The sequence below is a fragment of the Colius striatus genome, chromosome 2, assembly GCF_028858725.1.
Source record: "Colius striatus isolate bColStr4 chromosome 2, bColStr4.1.hap1, whole genome shotgun sequence".
NCBI lineage: Eukaryota > Metazoa > Chordata > Aves > Coliiformes > Coliidae > Colius > Colius striatus.
Genome location: NC_084760.1, coordinates 12,203,615 through 12,227,067, shown reverse-complemented (window position 1 = coordinate 12,227,067; position 23,453 = coordinate 12,203,615).

Here is a 23,453-nt window from a genome sequence, read left to right as displayed (position 1 = left end):
AATACTGTGTTCAGTTTTGATCCCTGCTGCTGTGCTAAAAAAGTATGGACAAGATGGAGAGAAGGGTCACAAAGATGATCAAAGGGCTGGGAAACCTACCTGATGAGGGAAGGCTGAGACAACCAGGTTTGTTCAGCCTTGAGAAAAGAAGGCTTAGGGGAGACGTTATCACCATGTCCCAGTGTTTTAAAGGTGGCTACAAAGATGGAGATTTCTTTTTTACAAGAAGTCATATGGAAAAGACGAGGGGTAATGGATTCAAGTTTCTGAATGGACAGAAGGGGCAAAATTTTCACAGTGAGAACAATCTGCTGTTGGAACAATTTCCCCAGTGAAGTGGTGGATTCCTCAACGTTGGATATTTTTAAGATTCAACTGGACAAAGTGCTGGGTCATCTTGTCTAAACCATAATTTTGCCAAGATTGGACCAGATTCCAACCTGGAATTCTGTCATTCTACAATGCTATGAAGAGTTTCTTAGCTAATTCAGTTTAATAGGGGGCAAATAGAAAGAATAGGTTCAAGAAGCCTTTTTTTTCCCTTCATTCATTCTATAAGTATCATCATTGGAGCTGTTATGTGAGCTTAACTTTTCTCTCTAGTTACCTTGAATTATGCTTATTTTTAACAAGGTTTATTGCAGTGGATCCAAACTCACCACCTTTGTGCAACTCTGTCCACCAGCCTGTAGGCTGTGACCTAGAGTGCAGAATGGAAAGCACTCATGTTGTCTACAGTCATATGACTGACATCAGAAAGACATAAGACCCTCAAACCTTTTCTAGAAAGGTCTTTCTATCACCAGGTCCAGTTCTTAGAACAGTAAGTGTTTGCTGTTTATCTCCAGGCTTTCCTTCATGATTCCATGCCAGCGATGACAGTAGTGTAGGGTAACATGTAAATCTTGAGAACATCTCTCTTATGGCTGTGAGGAATGTAAGCTTGGATTTCTTTTGGAAAATCTGGTGTACCAAGGATTAAGGAAGAAACCAGAACTGAATGTTGAGGAATGGTTAAGGAAATATATTTCCTCATCCATTAAACTGTGAGGAATCAGACTCTCTAGCCTGGTGGGGAGTTATTATCTGAAAGATAAGGTGCAACGAATGATCCCTTGAAGATTCAAACACTTAAGCACAGAGACCTGGCTACTTAAAGAGAGAAGCCTATGCTCCTATATAAAATGTTATCTGGAAAAACAGCCCTCCATAGTAACTCCATATGCAAGCACATAGTGTATGGCATGTCCTGCTCTAGAAAATGTGCAAGTTTCAAAGTCTCTCCCTTAATCTGATTATTTTTCATAATGAAAAACAATCTTGTACTCAGCTATGAAAAATATTTTTCCCTTTGCAAATCTGATTTTGTAAGACTGCCTTTCATTGCTTGACAGTGTCCCAGCTACACTAGCCATGAGGTTTTGAGGTTAAGCAAAAACAAATAGTCTGGTTTCATATTTTAAAATATCTGTGTTAGAGTCACTGGATGATTCATAATTATCAGCTTCATCGGCATTTTTTTTCTTTTGCTCTTGCCTGCAATGAGTCATAAATATGTCTGGATTACTCTTCAACTATGAGGAGTGAAATGTACTCTTAATGGACAACACAAGGGTCACACGTACCACGTACATCCTCCAAAATAGAGCTCTTGGTCCTGTTGTAATGAAATTCTAGTTGTTCCATCTGCTTTCTTATGCCCATCAGCTTCTTGCTTGCTGAGTAGTTTCATTCACTTCATCAGGGAGGTACAAGTGTTCTGGAGAGCTGCTTGTCATGATGGCACCAGCATGTGTTCCTCTGACAGGGAAGGCGCCTTTTCTCGCATGGTAGTCTGTAGCCCCTTAAGCTGATTTCCGTTACAGCTCCTTCAAGTTTCACTGGATCCTTGCAAAGGCTCCCTTTGTACATTTATGATTAAATATGTCCTTATTCATTGCTGCATGGTCGCTTCTTCCAAAAAGAGATTTTAAACTGGAAACTATAAGACTCTTAAATTCCACAGTCATGGTATCATTTTAAGCTTTCACTGTGGCTTGTGTAATTCCTTATGCTTGCTGTTTGCCAGCCTCAAGTGTAGAGAGTTCAACAACATTCCTGTTCTGAACTGTATTACACAGTTTCCATTAAGAAAAACAAATTTCGGGGCCATTGAGATGTTATGACTCAGCTTTGATCCTGAGGATCTTTGTTTCACAAAGTAAACACTTCTCAGCCTGATATTTGAAAATCCTCTCTAATTAGTGCTCCTTTGCAAACTAAAAGGAAAACTATTGTCACAGTGTTGTATCATTTCATACACTTTTATTGATGCTATGTTGATGAACTATAACCTTGTGTACTTTTAAAATGCAAGAAATACCCCTTTGTTACAGATAACAGGCATAGCTTTCAGGGTGATGAGTACTCTGGTCTCTCGGAAGTCAAGGGCATGAGCTTGAAAGAAAGAAGTCATTCTCATTTGGGGAAAATTAGGCACATGGGCTTATTTAACAGTTCTGTAACAGATATGCCCAGTGGCCTCAAACAAGAGGTCCTATTACACCAGCAGATCTGCCTGACAGCATGTATAGTTCTCACCTCACACTCCCTGACCCAAGTAGGTAGGTGGCAAACTGAATGTGAAGGCAAAGATATAGATCCAGATATATTCATTAGCAGCTTTTGAAAGGAGGTAGCAAACAGCATCCATCTACACCTTCAATGCTTTAAGTGGGTATTTTTCTCAATGTGTGAGAGAGATAGACAGGAGCACACAGGGCCGCTGAATAAGCTCACAGTGAGGACGGTTAGCACCAGATAAACAGGAACAGAAGGTGGTTATTCAGAGCTGCTGCTGAAAGAGCAGTTAGAAGAAGCTGGCACCCCTGTCAGGGAAGAATGAATGCCTGCTTGTATGTAAAAGCAGCTGTCAGACAGGAAAGCAGACAGCAGGTTCTGAACTTGTTTTGTTTCATTTTCACAGCTACATAATGGAAACAAAGAAGAAATTATGTCATATTTTAAAATATGCCAAAATTAAGTAAGTTGGGCATCCAAATGTTTCTTAGAAGTAATGCAACTTGGAAACAATTTACATTTTATGTTTTGCAATTATTTCTTCAAGCCTGTAGCAAATGACTGGAGTTATCTGTTAGTATCTTTTAGTATCTAGTATGGGAGGATCCTACAACCTCAGTATTAAGAAACTCAGCTTTATTTCTTATGTTTCTTATAGCCAAGACCTCACATACATGCAATAAAGTGTTGTTTCAAATGGATTCCATTAACCTGAGAAAGCATTCATGCCACTGTAAAAAAGATTAGAGAAAATCACTGTCTAGAAACATCCACCGATTTCTATATGGATGAACAAGTAAATCCTAAAACATGCAGGTCTCTCGTCTAAAATGACATGACGAATTCCATGCCGCTGACTCACACAGAAATGAACAGGACCCCAAATTATGGTTTAGTGAATGATAGGCTAGCATGAAAAATTTGTGTTTGCTGAAGTATTGGGGTCTCTGAACTGTCTGGAAGTGAGTCTCTAGTAAATTATTCTCTAGTGATTTCATGATTTCTGGAAAATCAGTGGGATTTTTACCATTTACCGTGATTAGGTCAGTGTGTTACCCCTGGCATAGTGGCTCAAGAGATCTCCTTTGCATCCTCACCAACCCAACAAGAGCACACCCAGACACACTGTGAACCCTTGAGGCACAAAAGGCTCGCTGCCCTCAGAGGCAACTGGAGCTCAGGCCACCAACCTCACCAGCCCTCGTGGTCTCTCTAGGAAGGAACCAGGATCGTTGCTGCTGGCTGCTGTTATCTCTGGCAAGGATGAGTAGCTTAGTTGGAGGATGCAAAGTCAAACCCTTCAGGTAAAGACATCTCAGACTGTGTGCTTAAGGATTCATTTCCCTTACTTTTGGATCACAGTCCGAGTACTGACAGAGAGCCAGTCTTGGGGTGCTCTAGTTGGCAAGGAATTTAAACAAGCAGCGGGTTTGGCTTTCAGTCTCATATGAGGCTATTTCATGCAACACAGACAACAAAATCCATGAGCAACACGTTCTCATTTCAGGTCAAACTTTAGCTTCATATCGGGTTTCCTCTCTTTGTTGGTCCCTTAAGAGGATACTTAAGCAATGGGTCTAAGATTAGAACTTACTGAGCTACTTTGAAAAACAATATGTCATTTTGTTTTCAGACAATGAAGTCCTTTAGACCTATTATTTTATACTTCCAGATTGCCAGTCCATTACTAGGTTGAAATAGCCTTCTACAAGTTTTCCTACCAATTTCACAAAGTACTGTGATTGCATTATCATTGAATAGACAGATGCCCCTTAGCTGAAGCCAAAAAGTGATAACACGATCTTCCCTAGTGAAGGTATATCTTCCAAAGATAAGTGGCAGCATCTTCGACTCATTTCTCAAGATCAAATTTCTCATCTTTTAAGTAGTGACAAAGCAGCAATATATACTTTCTGCAGATATCTGTGAACCAAGGTGGTTCATCCTGGAATATTTTGGAGCAGACATTTGATAAAGATATATTTCACCACCACACAGAATTTTTCCTTTAGTTGCATCAGTGAGCTATAGTTTTTATCTTTACACTCATCCTACATGATGTGATCAATCATATCAAGTAACGGCCAGCCCTGTAAGAAGATGCATCAGTTTTATCACAGGTAGACTTCAATAGCCTTCAAGATAATGTAGAACAATATCCTCATTGTGCAGAAGTGAATGACAGACTTACAAAGTCACCTCAATTCTTGCTTCCTTTGGCTTTAAAATGTCAAGTTACAACTTCTGGAATATTTTCTTACTTTTAAAATGCCTTTTTTTTTTTGTTGAATATACATTTATGTACCTGCTTATACAGGTATGCATAATTTTATCTCTCCTGGATAGCAATTTTTACGTTTCCAATGGAGGTCAAGATCTTTCGAGGTCCCTTTCAGCCCTCGAGATTCTGTGAATCTGTGACCTTCAAGAGAAATATCCATGTTCTAACATTGTTCATTGAAACTGAGTTAAGCCAAACACTTCAAGCACTTTAAATAGCTTAAAAATCCCTTTTCATTCCTTTAAATTTTTCTGTCAATCCTTGTGATTCTTTCATTTGACAAGTACTCCAAATCAATTTATCAACTTAGCGAAGAATCACGTATTCATCAAATGAACAGAGAAACAATTAAAATAGTGGTAATTCAGGAAACAGATCTCTCAGACACAGATGAGGTCTTTTGTTTTTCCTTTTCAGTTCTGATTAGTTAGAAAAGTATTTAATCTCAAAAAAGTAATTATTTAGGGATATTTCTTTCCTAAGATGCTCCTGAAATCAATTATCTTTTCAGGCTCTCCTACAACAGGAAGATCACTTACTGATACTTGGAAAATTAATCTGACTTACTGAGTTTCGTCTTCTTTTTATATTACTCTTCATTTTTCTGTGAGCATTCCAATGACTGCTTTCTCTTATGACATAACTATAAAAAGCCTTATGAATACCTGAACAAGCACTTATATCACTATTAGTCCTGCAATGAAAGCATGGGAACTAATTCATATGATTTATTGTAGAAAAGTGATTGCAATCAATTTTCTTAAAATTTGAGCCTTTATAATTTTTAATCAAGTGGCAGACTCCTGCTCAGAAAATTTATGCCTCCCAAATACAGGTTTAGTTGTGCTTTTGAAGACCACTTAAAAACAGCAAAGTCATTCCCAAGGTTTCAGACTATAGGCTGTAAACTATTGCTGAGGACGATTTTCTAAAAAAAAAAATAAAAATCAGATACATATAACATGTCAAGAATTTATTTTCATAAACAACAAGATCAGGCCCTAAATAATTCAGCATCATTTGGGAAGGCCACAACAATAAAATAAACTGAGCAAAAAGAAGAATATCTGCATTTCTCTGTACAGTTTAAAAAAGAACCTCACAAAATTGCATGTAGACAAAAGCAAACAAATTCATTGTTAATCAAACTGTCAGCCTTGAATATAAAACTCAACAAATTCAGTTTTTATTTGTAGAGTCTGTAAGTCATTATTTAATAACCTGTGTGAAATGAGTAATCTCAGTAAAATGCCTGGATGATTTGTTATTATATTTCTTTTTTTAAAGAAAAGGTAAACTAGAAAATTCCCAAAAGAAAAGGATCAGAAGCTTGTAGGCTCTTCTCTGATTCTTTAAGCAGAATAATTCACATGATGGTTTGGGGAGCAAGTCATATGGTTTGTTTTGGTGTGTGCCAAGAAGACTTCACGTCTAATTTTTTTTAAGAGCACCCTACAGTGTATCATAATGGAAAGCAACAAGAAAATACAGAGTATTTTTGAATACAAAAGGTATGGAGTAATGTCGCTAAGTATCAGCATAAAGTACACTGCTGAATGCTGACCAGGTTTCCTAAGCAAATAGTCATCAGAAAGCACAGCTTAAACTAGAAAGGCACAAATCCTCACTCTACTGCTGGCTTGAAAATATTTCCATATGTGCATTCAAGCACAGGGTGAAATGCCGGTGCTAACACTTCTGCCTCGTTTGCTCCTTCTGAAAAGACACAAGAGTTTAATCAATAGAATGACCCTAATGTTAACAAGAAATTCATTAGACTCCTGTGTTTGGTGAGGATTCGTGGAACAAATGTGTTCCATGACGCAGGCATCTTTTCAGCCTCTGGTTAACAGAGGTTTTATGTAACAGGGAGTTTTCGGGCTGGGGCCAGGAGATCACAGCTGGACAGCACCAGTTCCTAGCTCTATGAAAGGACTAATATTTGTGAAATTCCCTCTCCTGGAAAGGCAAGTCCTTAAAATAGCTACGTCTGATGTGGAAAATAGAATTTCATGGCTCCTTAAAAGGCATTTAAGAAGATTACACTCCAAATTACTCAGAAGAAAGAGCAAAGTTCATTTTTAGAGTAACAATGTAGAACTATCAATAGGATGCAATGCTCTTTAGGATTAGAAACAGAGGTTGGTAGCCAGATACTGGTTTTCAAGTTACCAGAGGAAGCTTAAAAATGAATCTGTTCTTACTCCTAAGAGAGCCATGGTGAGCTGGGGTTACTGAATGAATCATGTTCTTCATGATGACTCAGAGACTTTGAAAGAGGCCTAGTTTTTAAATGGATGTTGGGATTTGAGGGTCTTAATAAATAAGGGCTTGTTTTTAATATACAGATAATTTTGTTACACCAAGGTTACACAAGAGTTTTCCTTCTGGTTTATTGTAGTGTTTCACTGTACATACAAGAGTACATTTTGTACTGTACTAGGCAATGAGAGATTTATCCCCACTGACTCTTAATATTTGTTTGTTTGGTTGGTTTGTTTTGTTTTGAATGCATGGTATGGTCAAATGAAATGGCAAAATTCCCTCTGAACATCATCACAGAAAGAGTGATAGGGGTTGAGAGCAGAGAGGAAGGATAGTATGGAATTGGAAGAGCTTCTGGAAACTTGTGATCCGACAGCATAGTATGTGACATTCTTTCTGTATTTGCACTCTGGACTTAATTCCTGACAGTTTACTTTCCTGTTAACTGCCGAGTGTCAACTTACTGCTACTGCTACTAGAGTGATCTCCTGCTGCTACAATGTGCATGTATACCTCCATATATCCTGTACACACATGCCTAAAGCAGATGATTTCAACATGTAGTTTTGTAAAAGCACTTTGAGAATTTAAGAATAACTCACAAAGATGAATCATAGGTTCCAGTGGCATCACAAGTATGCTTGAACCCCTGCTGGGTTTTATTACATTGGTATCTCTGTAGCAGTGCACAGAAGACTCTACACTTCACTTTAAGGCCAGACTATGCAAGGACATTCCTAGGAGTTAAAAGATATCATTTCCATGTGGAAATTCTGAATTTCTAGGACAGAAGTTGGATGGGAGAAGGAGATCTTAAAATACTGATTGTATTTTTCTTATCATCCTGTTTTGTTTTCACTTTCTGTCTGTTCTTATTCTAGTTGGTAGTAGATTAAATTGTTCTTATTTTCTTCCCTAAGTCCAACAGTTGAGTCTGTTTTGCCCAAAACCATAATTGGCAGTGAGCCCTCCGTATCCTTATCTCAATCAACAAGGCCTTTGGTTATCTTTTCTCCTCCCATCTCACTGGAGCCTCCACTATCCTGTGGGAGATGGAGATGTGTGTGAGAGTGAGTAAGGCTGCATGGTGCTCCATTGCCAATGAGACTTGAATCATAATATCATTGCTGGGATGGAAATAGCAAATAGAGCTGCACAAACTCCACAAATCTGATGAGATCATGGAAAAGAAGTAATCATGAAAATGTGGACAGTCCAGATAAGTTTTTCAGCTTAAATGAGTTGTATCTAATGAATGTCGGGAAGACTGAACAAGCTTGTGTCATTACAAATCAGGAACAAGAAACAGTCGTGTATCATTGTACAACTGTTGAGTGCAGTTATAAACACTAAAGAAGATGTATGCTCTTGGTAAACATCTCATACACTTATGAATGGTTCTTACCTTGGGGATAGTAGGGTCTATCTCCACTGGAGTTTAGTAATCCTCAGTAAAATCTGAGTCTTACTTCCCTTCTAAAATAGACATAAACAATGTACATGCTAATACAAAGCCCAGTACCATACATCACAAAGGGAAAAGCACTGTACTTGCACAGCAGCCTTCACTAGCTGCTAGATCTGCCACTCTTTCACTACACAGGCCCATATAATCACCAGGGTGGTCCTCAACAGGACTAAGCTTCCTTCAGTATATTCTCTTTTTTTCCCCTGAAGATATATTTTTTTCTCCCCTTGAGCAGAGTCAGAATATCTATCTCAGATTTCAGATGTCCAGATACCCCCTGAATACCCCCAAGGTCCCTCTGTAAAGTAACCCCATGTCTGTGGGCAATGAACTCAGGATGACAGGACTCCAGTACAGTGGTACTGCAGACCACTACCCAGACAGGATGTCCAGGATGAATAGTATTATCCCTCTTCCTCTGGTTGATTATGCTATGGCATTGTCACTCGGAAGACTCAAAAGTGTCCTTGTAAAGGCTGATGAAGGAAGGGTACACTTATCTGGATGAGAACTAGGGGGTTGGACTAGATGATCTCTAAAGGTCCCTTTCAACCCCTATCATTCTATGATTCTGTGATTCTATGAACTGGGATAATATTATTTTCTTCCACAAGAACTACATTGGAAATAACACTGCTTTCACATTGCAGAAGTGAAGTCTGAAATGTTTCTTTTAGCTGTTTGACATTGTCATTCCAACTTTGTAAAGACCAAAAATTGGGTCAAATCCCTGTAGTTACTACATTACATATGATTGAATGCTCTCTAAGCCAGCTGCTTATGTATCTGTAAAAGTGTTGCTACCCTGGGAAATCAAATTCAATCCCAAAAGACAAATCCCAAGTGCTTTTAAAATTTAAGTGGGAAGTTTACTAGAAAATAATCTGTGCAGTAGTATCTACTTTTTCTCTACAGTCTTTGATGGGGTTTAATTTTTTTACCATTCCTTTTGAATCTTGCTGAGAGAAACTGAACAGAAAACTTACAATATAGAGTTTTTCATTTTGAGTTTATGAATTGCTTTTGAATTGGTCTTTTCAATACCTTTACATCTCTCAGATAATTCACAAGAGCTAGTCAATGCTGATATTAAGTCAAGCATTTTATTTCTGGGCCTAATTCTGTTGCATGTATTGTTCAGTTAAAAATACGTTCATTAAACTACATTTTACACAATTAAATATATGGGTTTATTCAATATTTAAGTTATTCATGTCTAGTTCCTTTTGTTTACAAGTGTTCAGTCCTGTTAACTTTTATTGTCCAGAATGTTAATGTTAAATGAGATTTGAAGAATCAAAGAATAGTATTTAAAAAAACAGTCAAGTTTTAACTTTAGGGCACCCTGAACATGATTAACATGGTGTCAAGAGAGCCAGGGCTCACAGACTGTGTGTGATTCATCCCCACAGGAGCATATATTTTATTTATATTTGCATATAAATGGCACATAAACTAGAGATAGCATCTTCATTCAGTTTTTAAATAATTGATTCCTAATGTTCAAGAGTCCTCCGGAATGGGTTTTCATTAAATTGTCTTCCTATGTTAGCTCTACAAAGCGGAAACTGACACAGCGAAAGTGCTGTTTCTGAGGGTCTCGTGATCCACTGTGCCGATAGGTTAGCGTTGGATCTCTGTCCTCTACTGCAGAGCACACTGAAACTGGCAGCTGGGAGGAAGTGAGGTGACCAGAGCATTCCTTCACAGGCATGATGCTTCCTCTCCTTCTCAGAATCACAAAATCACAGAATCTTAAGAGTTGGAAGGGACCTCGAAATATCATCTATTCCAACCTCCCTACCAGAGCAGAGCCACCTAGAGTAGGTCACACAGGAACCTACTCAAACCATCTTAGTTGCTCACATCAGATCCAGCACATAGCTGCACTGAACAGAACCCAAGGCCAGGGAGATATCAAGGACTACAGAAGGGATCAAGCAAGCATATGGTGGCTCCAGCTAAATCACCACAGAGTCTGCATAACCCAGAGCAAACTAAAGAAAGCAACTCTAACCCATCTAATGGACCAATGTCCATATGGCCAGAAAAGACAATAAATCTAAACAGTTCCAGACTTGGCTGCTTATAATAGTTTTTCCAGCTGCTCTGCTGGGATTGCTGTGAATGTAGGCTAGAAATGAACAGATGCATTCATGCTTAGACAGAACACACCAGGGAGGCACACCACAGATAAACAACGAGAGGAATCTCTTGCTTTGTAAATAGCTTGAAGTGCTTTCTATTTAGTCGAAAGATTCAAAGGCATACTTGTGCTGAGGTTTCTTTGCAGAGAGGTTAGTTTCTGCTCTTCAGCACAGAACCAACAGTGATTGTGGTTTTCACCCATCTCATTCATTTAGTCTAATGATGGAAAGATTTCTTACAAAGAAAAAGACTGACTAGTAGATTAGAGAGCCTTGAGGGTAATTCTATTTCCTCAAAGAAAATACATCATTTAAAGACTCTTGTTAGTCAGTGTGTGATGCTCTGCTCCCTGTTGTTTCTCACTGGATAAAACCTGCACAAGAAGCACATTGTGACATTGTGACATAGAACAGAATCATAGAGTCATAGAATGGTAGGGGTTGGAAGGGACCTTTAGAGATCATCTAGTCCAAACCCCCTGCAGAAGCAGGGTCACCTAGATCAGGTCACATAGGAACATGTCCAGGCAGGTCTTGAAGACCTCCAAGGAAGGAGAGTCCACAACTCTTCTGGGCAGCCTATTCCACTGCTCCATCATCCTCACAGTGATATAGTTTTTTCTTATGTTTAAATGGAACTTTTGTGTTCCAGCTTCATCCCATTACCCCTTGTCGTGTTGCTAGCTACTATGGCAAAAAGGGATGTCCCAACATCCTGACATTCACCATTTAGATATTTGTAAATATTAATGAGATCCTCCCTCAGTCTCCTCTTCTCCAGACTAAACAGCCCCAGTTCCTGCAGCCTTTCCTCGTATGAAAGATGTTCCAGTCCCCTGATCATCTTGGTGGCCCTTCGGTGGACTCTCTCCACAAGTTCCCCGTCCTTCTTGAGCTGAGGAGCCCAGAACTGGACACAGGACTCCAGATGAGGCCTCACTAGGGCAAAGTAGAGAGGAAGAGGAACCTCCCTTGACCTGCTGGCCACACTCTTCTTGATGCATTCCAGGATGCCACTGGCCTTCTTGGCCATGAGGGCACATTACTGGCTCATGCTCAGCTTATAATAAATCAGGACTCCCAGGTCTCTCTCTGCAGAGCTGCTCTTCAGCAGTTCAACCCCCAGCCTGTACTGGTGCATGGGGTTGTTCCTTTCCAGATGCAGGACTCTGCACTTGTCCTTGTTGAACCTCATGAGGTTCCTCTCTGCCCATCTCTCATGCCCGTCAAGACCCCGCTGAATGGCAGCACAGCCTTCAGGGGAATTAGCCCGTCCTCCCAGTTTGGTGCCATCAGACAACTTGTTGAGGGTACACTCTGTCCCTTCATCTAGCTCATTGATGAAAATGTTGAACAAGACTGGCTCCAGGACATATCACTTAGCTTTGCAGCCATCTTTACCATACAAGTGAATGTGATGGAGCTTATCCTTCTGAATTTGCTGATGACACCAAGCTGGGCAGATGCATAGATTTGTGAGAGGGCAGGAAGGCTTTCCAGAAGGATCTGGACACATTGGAGCAATGGGCCAAGGCCAGTTGCATGAGGCCAAGTGCCAAGTCCTGTGCTTGGGCCACAGCAACCTCAAGCAATTCTACAGGCTTGGGGATGTGTGGTTGGGAAGCTGCCCAAAGGAAAAGGACCTGAAGGTGTTGGTAAACAGCCATCTGAACATGGGCCAGTAGTGTGCCCAGGTGGCCAAAAAGGTGGCTTGCATCAGAAATAGTGTAACCAGTAGGGATAGGTAAGTGATTGTCCCATTGTACTCAGACTGGTGAGGCTTCTTCTCAAATACTGTGTCCAGTTCTGAGCACCTCACTACAAGAAGGACATGGGGATGCTGGAGCATGTCCAGAGACAGACAACAAAGGTGGTTGAAGGGTCTAGAGGACAAGTCTGATGAGGAGTGGCTGAGGGAGTTGGGAATGGTTTCAGACATCTTTGAAAACCTGGCTACTTTCTGTGTTTATTGGCTCTTCTATACTGAAATGTGAAAAAGAGGGACTATTTTGTGCTGGAATTCATAGAACATTTATCTGAAGTGTTGTTAAATAAGGATGATACACTTTGGAGTCATTCTATAGGAACTGAAAACACATCAGAGGTCAGCAGTATATGGCCTTTTAGGTAAAAAATGGTAGGCCACAAAAGTGACTATTGTAACAATATGTCTGTACCTGACACTGATCTAGCAGGCTCACCATTTCTCCTGATGTCTGCTCTTGAAATATTAAAATCATCAGCACAGCAAGACATGAAGTAGCTGAATAAGCTGGCCTTTAGGAAAGCTTGCTCAGAAGCCAAATATTGATCTCACCCATTTAGGTGAAAACCATTTGGTAAAACAGCCAGATCTGTGGTAGTCTTTAGCCAAAGTCAATTTATTTTTGTTTATTTTATTGTGGGAGCAGTAGCTTCTGAGATTTAAATGAAACAGACTAAACTGTAATGTATTTCAAAACAAATGTTTGAGCAGTGTTCTCACCTCCCTGTGTTTTTTTCCTATTACCTCTGTCTTCTAGTATGTATGTTGTCCTTTCAGAAGAGAGACAGTACAGGCAATGTGAGGAGATTCCTGGTGTCCAGAGATTCCTCTTCAAGAAAACTTAGTGCTCAAAGAACAAATTGTTGAACTATTTTTACCAATTTACAGTTGATAAAAAAATTCCCAGATTCAGCTTTGCTCAAAAGGTTTTTCTTCGTTGTAAAATGTTTAGAATTAACATACAGATTAATTAATATATGTCTATGCTTCACTACTTTGACTGGGGGGTCTATAGTAGACTCCCACAGAAATATCAGCTTCATTGGCCTTGCCTCTTAACCTAATGTAAACACTCTTTCATCACTATACTTAAGTTCTTAACAGTCCTTAAGTTTATAACAGTCCTTAACATACAAGGCCACCCCACAGCCTCTCCAACCACATCTATCCCTCCTGAAGAGCTTGTAGCCATTGATTATGGCACTCCAGTGGTGGGAAGTATACCATCAAGTTTCTGTGATAGTCATTATATCATAGTTTTGCTGTTGCATCATGGCTTTAAGCTCCCCTGTTTGTTGCTCATATCCTGTGCATTGGTTAAGTGTGAAGGATGTTTCCTACCAGATGCTTCTCAGGGGTTTCTCTGACTTCAAAATAACCAACAGCTCTTGCCTCTTCATTTCATTATATATCTATCCTTTGTCTCCACTGAGAAGGCAGAGTCTTCACTAGCACATCCTGTGAGCCTTGGCATTCCCTTGGGCTTATTTACAGCAAGCTCAGTTACATGCCCTTTCCCCTTCAAAAGTAGTTTAAAGCTCTACCAGTGAGCCCTGCTCACTCCTACCCTAGAATCCTTTTTTCCCTCTGAGATAGGTACATTCCATTTGCTGTCAGCAAGTCAGGTGTCTAGTATAGCCACCCAAGTTTTCCTCAAGTTCATTCAAATATTCCATCCACAGCTATAAAACTCACCTTCACTGAATCCACCAAAAGATTTATTACTTCTTTTACTTAAAAGTACAAAGTACTTCCTGTTATTTTTTGCCCTAGAACTCAAGAAAGCCTTTCAGTGTTCACTGGAAGTATTCTGGTCTGTTAGCAGTGTTGATTTTTCTAGGAAAGGTCTTAAGGAAATGTCACAGAGTCAGAGAGAAGAAGACATTATATTAATTTTTCCCCAGATATAGAGAATTGAGGAGAGAGTTTCCAGAAAAGATATTTCATTGAAAAAGAAGGACCAAATGAAAGCAAAGAAAATATTAATTTTTTGTCAGTAAGATAAAGCACTATAAAGGGTAAAGATTTGTGAAGTCAGTCCCTATTCTAGAGCTCCAATGGAGGCAAGTCATCCCATACTCCAGCCAAGTGCATCAAGAGAGCCATTGATAGCATGCAGATTCCTAACCTTTGAGCCCCCAAAGGAAAAACAGCTGGGCATTGCACAGACTGACATCTGGGCCTCTACAAGAAGGACATTGAGGCACTGGAGCATGTCCAGAGATGGGCAACGGAGCTGATGAAGGGTCTAGAGAAAAAGTCTGATGAGGAGTGGCTGAGGGAGCTGGGGATGTTTAGCCTAGAGAAGAGTGTCAGGAGATGTGATTAATGTCTACAACTACCTGAAGGGGAGTTGTAGTGAGGTGGGGATCAGTCTCTTCTCTCCAATAATGAATGATACAATCTGAGGAAATGGGCTCACATTATGCCAGGGGAGGTTTAGATTGGAAGTTAGGAGAACTTTTTTACCAAGAAGTTTATTAAGCATTGGAATGAGCTGTCCAGGGAGATGGTGGAGTCATCATCCCTGGAGGTATTAAAAAATGCATAGATGAGGTGTTGAGGGATATGGTTTATTTTAGTGATGAGCTTGTCAGTGTGAGGTTAGTGGTTGGACTCAATGATCTTAATTCCAACTGTAATGGCTCTATGAAATTCTACTGAATCACATATTCAGATGCTGAATCTGACATTGTCCTGGTACACTGTCCTGCGTGTCTTCCTCACACTTTTAGGCTATGCTAGCACTGCAACACAATATAAGCAGATCTGTAAAGCAAAACATTTAGTGCAAAAGAGTCTGCACACACAACACATTTTTCAGGGTATTTAATTTTGACCATTTCTCATGGACCAAACAATTATCAGTAACTGATGCACATTTTGTGCATTCTGGAGAATATCTTCAGGTATAATCAGAGTTAATCCAGTTCATGTGCTCTGACACGGCTCATGAACCAAAGTACAGCAAGTAAGCATATTAGAGACACTTGCCTTAAAAATATATTTCTGATTAGGACTCTAAGGTAGGCCTACCTCTAGGTAGCTGAGATGTTTAGGGTTTCAGGTGCTTCTTCCCTAGTTAGTGGAGTGGAGATATTTCAGAGGGCAATAGAGATCTTTGGAAGATTGATTTGCTACACTAAGAGGCCTCTTTCTCTTACAGTTAATGAGATGAACTTAACTGCCTCAGAAAGTCAGCCAAAACTCAACTTGATATCAAAAACATTCCTATGACTTGGAAGTAGGAGTTTATAAAAGATTAAAAATAAGATGGAGGATGGGACCTGCAGAATTGATGTTAACAGTCTGCTTTATCAAATTTCCCTGTAGGACTCTGCTGTTGAAGAATGATCCTCTGTTATGATCAGAGAATAGCATCTGCTTACATCTGCAGTTCTCTTTGAAGAGATTTAGGAGCCTATACAGAAATGAAAGGACATCTATGGCACCAAATATAAATCATGAGCTGTGAAAATAAAATACTTGTCTGGCTTCTTTAAGCAAAGTTCCAAAAAGTGCATCCTTGCTGTGAGTGAAAACTGAGAAGCGTCAGCAACAGCAATCTCTATTAACAGATCCTTTTGTTTGGTGCTTTCTTTTTTTTTTAAATTGTACCCTGAATTGTTTAAGAAACAGTAGGAAAGATTTTTGGGGTTTGAACAATGTGGTCTATCTAGCCAAACATAGCTAATGTAGTATAGAGACCACAATTGGAAACAACTGTTAGTCAGGCATCAATTAGCTTTGTTTTCAGACTTAACGTCAATAGACAATGAAACCACCTAAATTAGTCTATGTAGTAAGCTAAAATAGGCCTTTTAAAGGCAGCTTTTTTCAGGACTCAGAGGTGTGAACCTATCTGAGGTGATTAGGCACCTGAACTGTAGTAAAACACTAGTGTCGAGCTAGAAATCTGCATTTCATGCGATAAAAACTGTGGACAGTAGGGTCCTTTTTGGCCATGGCATAATCTGTGTTATCCAGCTGTCCTTGGAAAGAATACCATGTCTAAACCATGAAAATGGACCTTTCTTGATATAAAATTAATCAGAATGGGAGGAAGCAGGATAAAACATCTTTCTGTGACCCCACAAGAACAGGTCATAGCTTCTCAAATGGCTCTTAAATACCTGGCATAGCTCAGGAGGAATATCCAGGGCACAAGTATTTTCTTACCCTTCTTGGTAATGCATCTTGCTTCTTATCTTTGTTATATACCCTCTCCATATCCTTCTATACCTCTGCCAGTTCCTTCCACAGTCCAAGTGTTCATTAACTCTACAAACTGCTGAAGACAGCTCTTCACAAACTACAGATGAGGAACTGAAGTCCAGCCTGAAGCACTAGGCTCACCATCTGAGACAGGTCTCCTAGAAGCAAATAGTTTGTCTTGTCCATTATCTCTAAACCTCAAAAAAAAGAGAATATTGTCTCCAAGCGTCACCTTAATCACATGGCTAAGGCTTCTTCCAGTTTAGCATCTTGATCTCAAAGAACCAGCTCAGATTGTGCAGATTCTGTGTCAAAATTATAGAACAGAGTCATAGAATGGTTTGGGTTGGAAAAGGCATTTAAAGGTCATTTAGTTCAACTCCCCTGCAATGAATAAGGATATCTTTAGTTAGATCAGGTTACTCAAAGACCTGTCCAACTTCATCTTGAGTGTTTTTAGGGGTGGGACATCTACCACTTCTCTGGGTAACCTGTTCCAGTGTTTTAACAATCTCATTCTAAAACATGTCTTCCTTATATCTAGTCTGAATCTACCCTCTTTTACTTTAAAATCATTACTCCTTGTCATACTCCCACAGGCTTTGTTAAAAAAGTCTGTCCTCAAGGCACTCTTTAAGTACTGAAAGACTACAATAAATTCTCCCTAGAAGTACTATTCAGCTCCACATATAGCTTGCTATACTTCTCTCTCTGTGTAGGGAACTGGCATATAGCAATAATTACATCTCTTGTACCCCATGTCTTCCTTTTCCCTTCTTCATGACTCTGCTTCTTACCACCCTTGAATTTCTGTTCTCCATCCCATCTCCTACAAAATTAACAATCCTGATTTAATTACTTTTTCTCTTTTTTATTTTTACTATGTACAGACATAAATTTGGCATTTTCATTACTGTTACCTAAGTAATTTTAACTCTAAACACTATTACTGATATACCTTGGTGCTATTGGTTTTGCAGAACATGGTCCCACTTGTGTGCATTTCACTCATTGGAAAACAGGCACAAAGCTTCAATCACTTCACACAGCCATTCTGCCTTCTGTTTGCCAGAGCATTGTTTTCCAGTAGCCAACTGGTACGGGGAATGGTATCTATAGTTGTGTCCAGATCTAAAAGAAATAGCTGTGGGGTGAAAAAAGAAAGTAATCTAAAAAGATGAAACAGAAACTATTATTTCTAGTCTTGTTTCCACCTTTGTAACTGTCATGAAGACAGGTCCCACAGATATGATGTGATTCTGTATCTCATGGCTCTTAAAAGGCTGACTGTCCTGACTCCTTTTTTTCTACTACTATAAAGTCTTTGCTTTTTGTAATGTTGCTCACTCCTGGACACCTTTCCTACCACACACTTGTTTCAAATGTCTCACCACTGCGGGCACTCCTTTCAAGATCTCCCACCTATGCAATTTTTCTGTTTGTTGGAGGCTAGGTACAGCTACTTGTAGAACTAATAGAAGAGTAAAATACGACAGTTATTGTGCTTGGGTATGTGGGAGCCAGATGTCATATCTGTGAGGTCTGTGTCTCTTGTGTACCTGGGAAGGGAAGGAAAGGGAAAGAGAAGGGAAGGGAAGGGAAGGGAAGGGAAGGGAAGGGAAGGAAAGGAAAGGAAAGGAAAGGAAAGGAAAGGAAAGGAAAGGAAAGGAAAGGAAAGGAAAGGAAAGGAAAGGAAAGGAAAGGAAAGGAAAGGAAAGGAAAGGAAATGTGTAGTGTCTAGGAGACACAGAGGAGTTATCCAGCAGATGCTTACCAGGAAAGCACCCATTTTCACAGCTTTGGCAGGCTGCATCAAATAGGCACGTCATGAACAGGCCACAAAAACCTGGCAGAGATGCCAGTGAAACAAACAGTAGCAAATAACCATTCAATTTGATGATCTCTAAAGGTCCTTTCCAACCTCTACCATTCTATAATTCTATGATTTATCAGTCAGCAAATTTTGGATATTGAGATACAGAGTATTTACTATCTAAGGACCTTGGGGAAATCAATTAATTGAAAAAAAATGAACTTCATGGAAACTAATTAAATGTTTGCTGTCAGCTTCCCCATGATCTCATCAAGATGTTACAGATTGCAAACTGCTTACCAGTGACAGTCACTGAATAAGACAAAGAATACCAGCTGTTGTATATCATGATAGGGAAGGGAGATTTTCATTACATGTTCTGAGTTAATGATATCATCTGTGTTCAGTCTGAACAGCCTTATCTGTGAAGCCTAAGAAGCTAAAGTGGAGGAGTATCTGGGAGTATAATCTCCTCATGTCATCTATATACCAGCTGCTGTGATCACAAACCTTGGTATAGGTACTATGATTTTCTCTCAGGTCTTGTCTCAGGCCTCACCAGAACTTGTTCACACATTTTCCCTCCTTATTCCAAGCTCTGCCCAAACCAAGTCTGAATAAACACTTCCTTAAAGCTTCTAAAACTACCACCAGTCTCTTGTCTGTTTTAGTTATGGGTAACAGTGAAGTCTTGCTACTATCTCTCACCAATCCCTATGTGTCGGACCAGCAGACTTATCCTAAACAACATGTACTGTGACAAACTATGCTCTTGCTCTATCCTTCACTCATGCTGAGACAAACGTAGATGAGATCATTAATTAGTTTCTCACCAGTGAAGAAGACTGCTTCAGGAGAACTGATTGCTGGGGTTTTAAAGAAACTATATGTAGAATTTAGGTTCCTAAATTCTATGTTTCTTAGATTCTAAGAAACAGGACATGCACATAAACACAGAGATGCCTAGACTATGGATATAAGAGGACAGACAATCTATGTACCTAGGCACCTTTAACATCTAGTTTTAGGTATCTTAATAGACAGTAAGAATGTTGAAAGGTCATAAAAGTCAGCAGTCGATAAGTAGATACTCACATCAGCTCAGGAGAATACCTAACTTAGGCCAGAAGAATTGCAGCCAGTGAGTCAGAGGCAAAGCAGGAGGAGATGAAGAAACAATTCAGTAATTCACAACTTACATCTTCACAAACTCCATAAAAGTTTCCTAAGTGTTCAGATGTTATCTACCAAAAATTGTGTGGTTGTTCACAGACGTTCAAGGGACAAGGGGAACAAACATTTTTTTCTGGTGTTGTATGTGGCTGATGTTAGAGCCAGAAATCAGAGGTGAAGAACTACAGAGTCAAAAGTGCTGAAAATGAGGCAGTTTGACTTTCAGGTACCTGATTAAGCCTTCTAGTTGTCAGTGTAAAAATATAACAGTTGGGCAGTGTATTAAAGTGGCAGAAAATTTAGACAGAGTTGTATAATTGTATAGGCACTTTTAAGAATCTTAGTAGTGTATTTTTAACTTGATAATTTAACTTGCCTGCCTCCCCATGGTACTTACAAAAATAAAAAAGTACATTTTTTATTTTAGCCACAAATACGATATAAACAAATTCCTAGGAATGCATTCAATTAGAACGACAGATTACAGTAATGAGTGCACTTGATTGCATTTCCATTTCACAAAGCAATTCGCATTTGCTACTAATATGCTGAAATTTGTGCCAATCAAAACAAGCTTGTCTATCACATCAAGAGAAAATTGTCAAAACACACAATTCAATTTCTCTCTCATTCATACCAATTTTATGTTGGAATCACTCTTTTTTTTCAGAGCTGTTCTTGACGTGACAGTTCATTCTGTCACTTCTATTAATGTGTACGCACACTAATTCATGTACATGAGCTTCCATGTACTTCTTAGAATGTTTACACATGTATGACTTATGCCTGTAAGTAATCAGCTTCCACAAGCCATGGTTACATTGCTCAGACAGTTACACGCAGTGAAGGAGACCATTTGGATAGTTCTTCTAAAGGCCTTTTTGGATATCAATCACAGACAACCCCTAGATGTCTTGAAGGAAACACCCTGCTGAATACACTGGGAAAAAATATAAAGCAGAAGAGTTTCAGGCCAATTCCAAATGCCTACCAGCTCTTCTCCATTTCTAATGCTTTGCTTCTCCTCAGGAGTCCAGAAGTTACTATCTCTCCAATTGGTCAGAAAATTGCAGTTGGATTACCCCAAACACAAAGAAAAAAAAAAATGAGCTCACGTCCTCGTTCCTTTTTTTTTTTTGGCTTGGAAGGATAAAAAGAGATCTGGTTATTCTCATTCATTCATTCCCTTGACACAAACAATGAGAGCTCAGAGTCTCCTTTCAGAAAAGTGTGTATGACTTTTAGCATTATCCTGTGCTAACACTGCAGACTCCTGTCCATTCAGGCAGCAGGCATTTTTGTCCTCTGATGGTTAGTCTCCTTGATTCCATTTATCACTGCTGCACTTATGCAGCACAGGCAGGCTTCTGTCAGGGTTTGTGGCATATAATTGTGTGAACTTACCAGTTACTCTTTCTTGCACTGATTGCATCTCAAGTTTGCATCCCCCCTTACAACAGTCCTCAATATGTTATCTTTATCAACATTTTCTTATTAAGCATTTTCTTATCATTCATATGTTATTCTGGGTGACTAGAATGTAAATAGACTCTGAACACATTTTCTCTTCAGTTAGGGCTTTTTCCACCAGATGATACATACTTACGTGCATATATGTGTGTGAATATATATATGTATATAGTAAAGTCAAACAGTAAACACCATAAATCTTTAAAAAAAGACCTGTAAAGTTCAAATTAATTAATCAGATAAGCTCGAATAAATGTAGTTTTAACAGTGAGATATCTGATGATAAAGCACTTCAAAACCTGAGGTCAGCCTGAGGAGCTAGCTGAAGATAACAGAAAAGTGCTGTCATCCCTTCCTAAAAATGCCATGCTCAACAAATGCCAACTCAGCTCAGATTAGCAAACAATTAACACAGTCAGTAGCCTCCTCTGGCCAGAGCTACATGAACATGCTGATAGTACTTCCTTCCATGGGTCTCGGAGAGCAGGACAGTTCACAGCAGGGATTTTCAAAATACCTAGACACCTTCCCCGCCTGCTAACAAATGGAAAGGTGTTAGGCTCTTTCTTGTGACAAAATAGCAGTCTTCACTTGTTTAAAATACCCCAGAGAGAAAAAAATTGAAAATAAAATTAATTTATTCCCAACAAAGTGTTTATTTCTATTGTGTTCCACCTCGTGCTATTCTGTATGCTCTTTCACTGTGATTCCAGTGTGGGACATTCAACTAGCCACTTGCAGCAGTGCAATTTTGCTAACAAGACTGATAGGAGTCATTTACACATTTATTATGCCTTTCTGTCAAACCACTTTCACAAGGTATGAAGTGAAGTAAGAAGACTGGGACTGACAAAAAATGGCTCATTTTCTTCAGGTGAGAGATATGGACAAAGAACTGCCAGCTCCTTTACAACACAGTGAAAGCTGAACATGAGGTAGGTAGCCTGGTGCTCCTCCAAAGTGATCTTTGTCCTCCTTCTATGCCTTGGAATTTCAACACTAGCCTGTGGGACAACAGGTGATGGTGTCATGATGTAGAGAGAAAACAATGTCTCTTTTTGTGGTCTCTTCACTGGTGAAGAAGCTGCTGTTTTCTTCTGCTTCTCACTATTATCTGAGTCTCAGGAGTCAGGAGGGTTTGTTTGCTTTGAGACACTCAGTGTGATTTACACCTTGTTGTCCTTTATGAAGTAGTTTCTTTGGAATATATTAGTTGAATGGTTTCAATATTCAGTCTGAATAGGTTCTTATGCCTGTATGTGGTTTGACTCTTTCTAAACCCTAGAGAATTTGGGAAGGGAACGTTTGCCTTACTGGGACATGGGAGAACAGGAGATAACCCTGCCCCAGTAGTTCAGCAGGTAGGAAAACACCAGCAGGTCATAGACAGATGAAGGTTAGGGTTGTAGGCAGGTTGCCAGTGATGCCAGGATGCTTGACTCTCCAGCTATCAATCCAGTGGGCTGAGAAGGAGTTGATGGTCTCAGAGTCTGCTGGCCAAATTCCCTATTCTCAGACGGTAACTTCCAGACCCTGGATCTGTCTGGCTTTCTGCACATTGAAATATCATTGCTACTAAACTCTCAGGCTGAAGAATTGCTTGAAAAGGTGGAAATAAAATAGCACTTGCTGTATTGAAAATGAATTTTTTTTTTAATTTGCTTTTTTTTCTTTTTAAAATGGAGCTAAAAGAGAGAGAAAAAAAATATATTTTATTTTTTAAATAATACTTTTTTAAGTTTTGAAAGTTCCCAGAGAATGGGAATCATAGTTTCTGGGCAGATTTAACAATCTCAAGTTATATACCTTATCATGTATTATTCTTAACAATACATTTGAACAAAAACCTCAAAATCAGAAACTTGAACACAAGCAAATAGGGAATATTATAAATAGAGAGGACATATCTCCATACGTTGATGCATTTCAATTTTACTCATGACCCTGTTTTTCACAGGACTTGAGGAGTAAAAATATTTGATTTATGGATGTGTGTCTAAGTTTACAAAACAAAATCCCTAATGTTTCCTAGAAATGGATTGGAAAAAAAAAAATGAATGTGAAATCCCCAGATGCTTGTAAGTCAAAATTAAAAAACAGGTTTTCAAGATAAGATTTCTTATCATTAGAAATGAGAAACTCGCAGTTTACAAAAAAAGTTTAAAAGAAATTTTAAAAGGGGGTTTGGAATTGATAGGGCTATTTTGAGGCTAATCTACACTTTTACCCTGAATAAACTGGAATTTAAATGTATTTTTCTAAAGCAAAATTGAGAGAAACTCAAATTCTCTATGTAT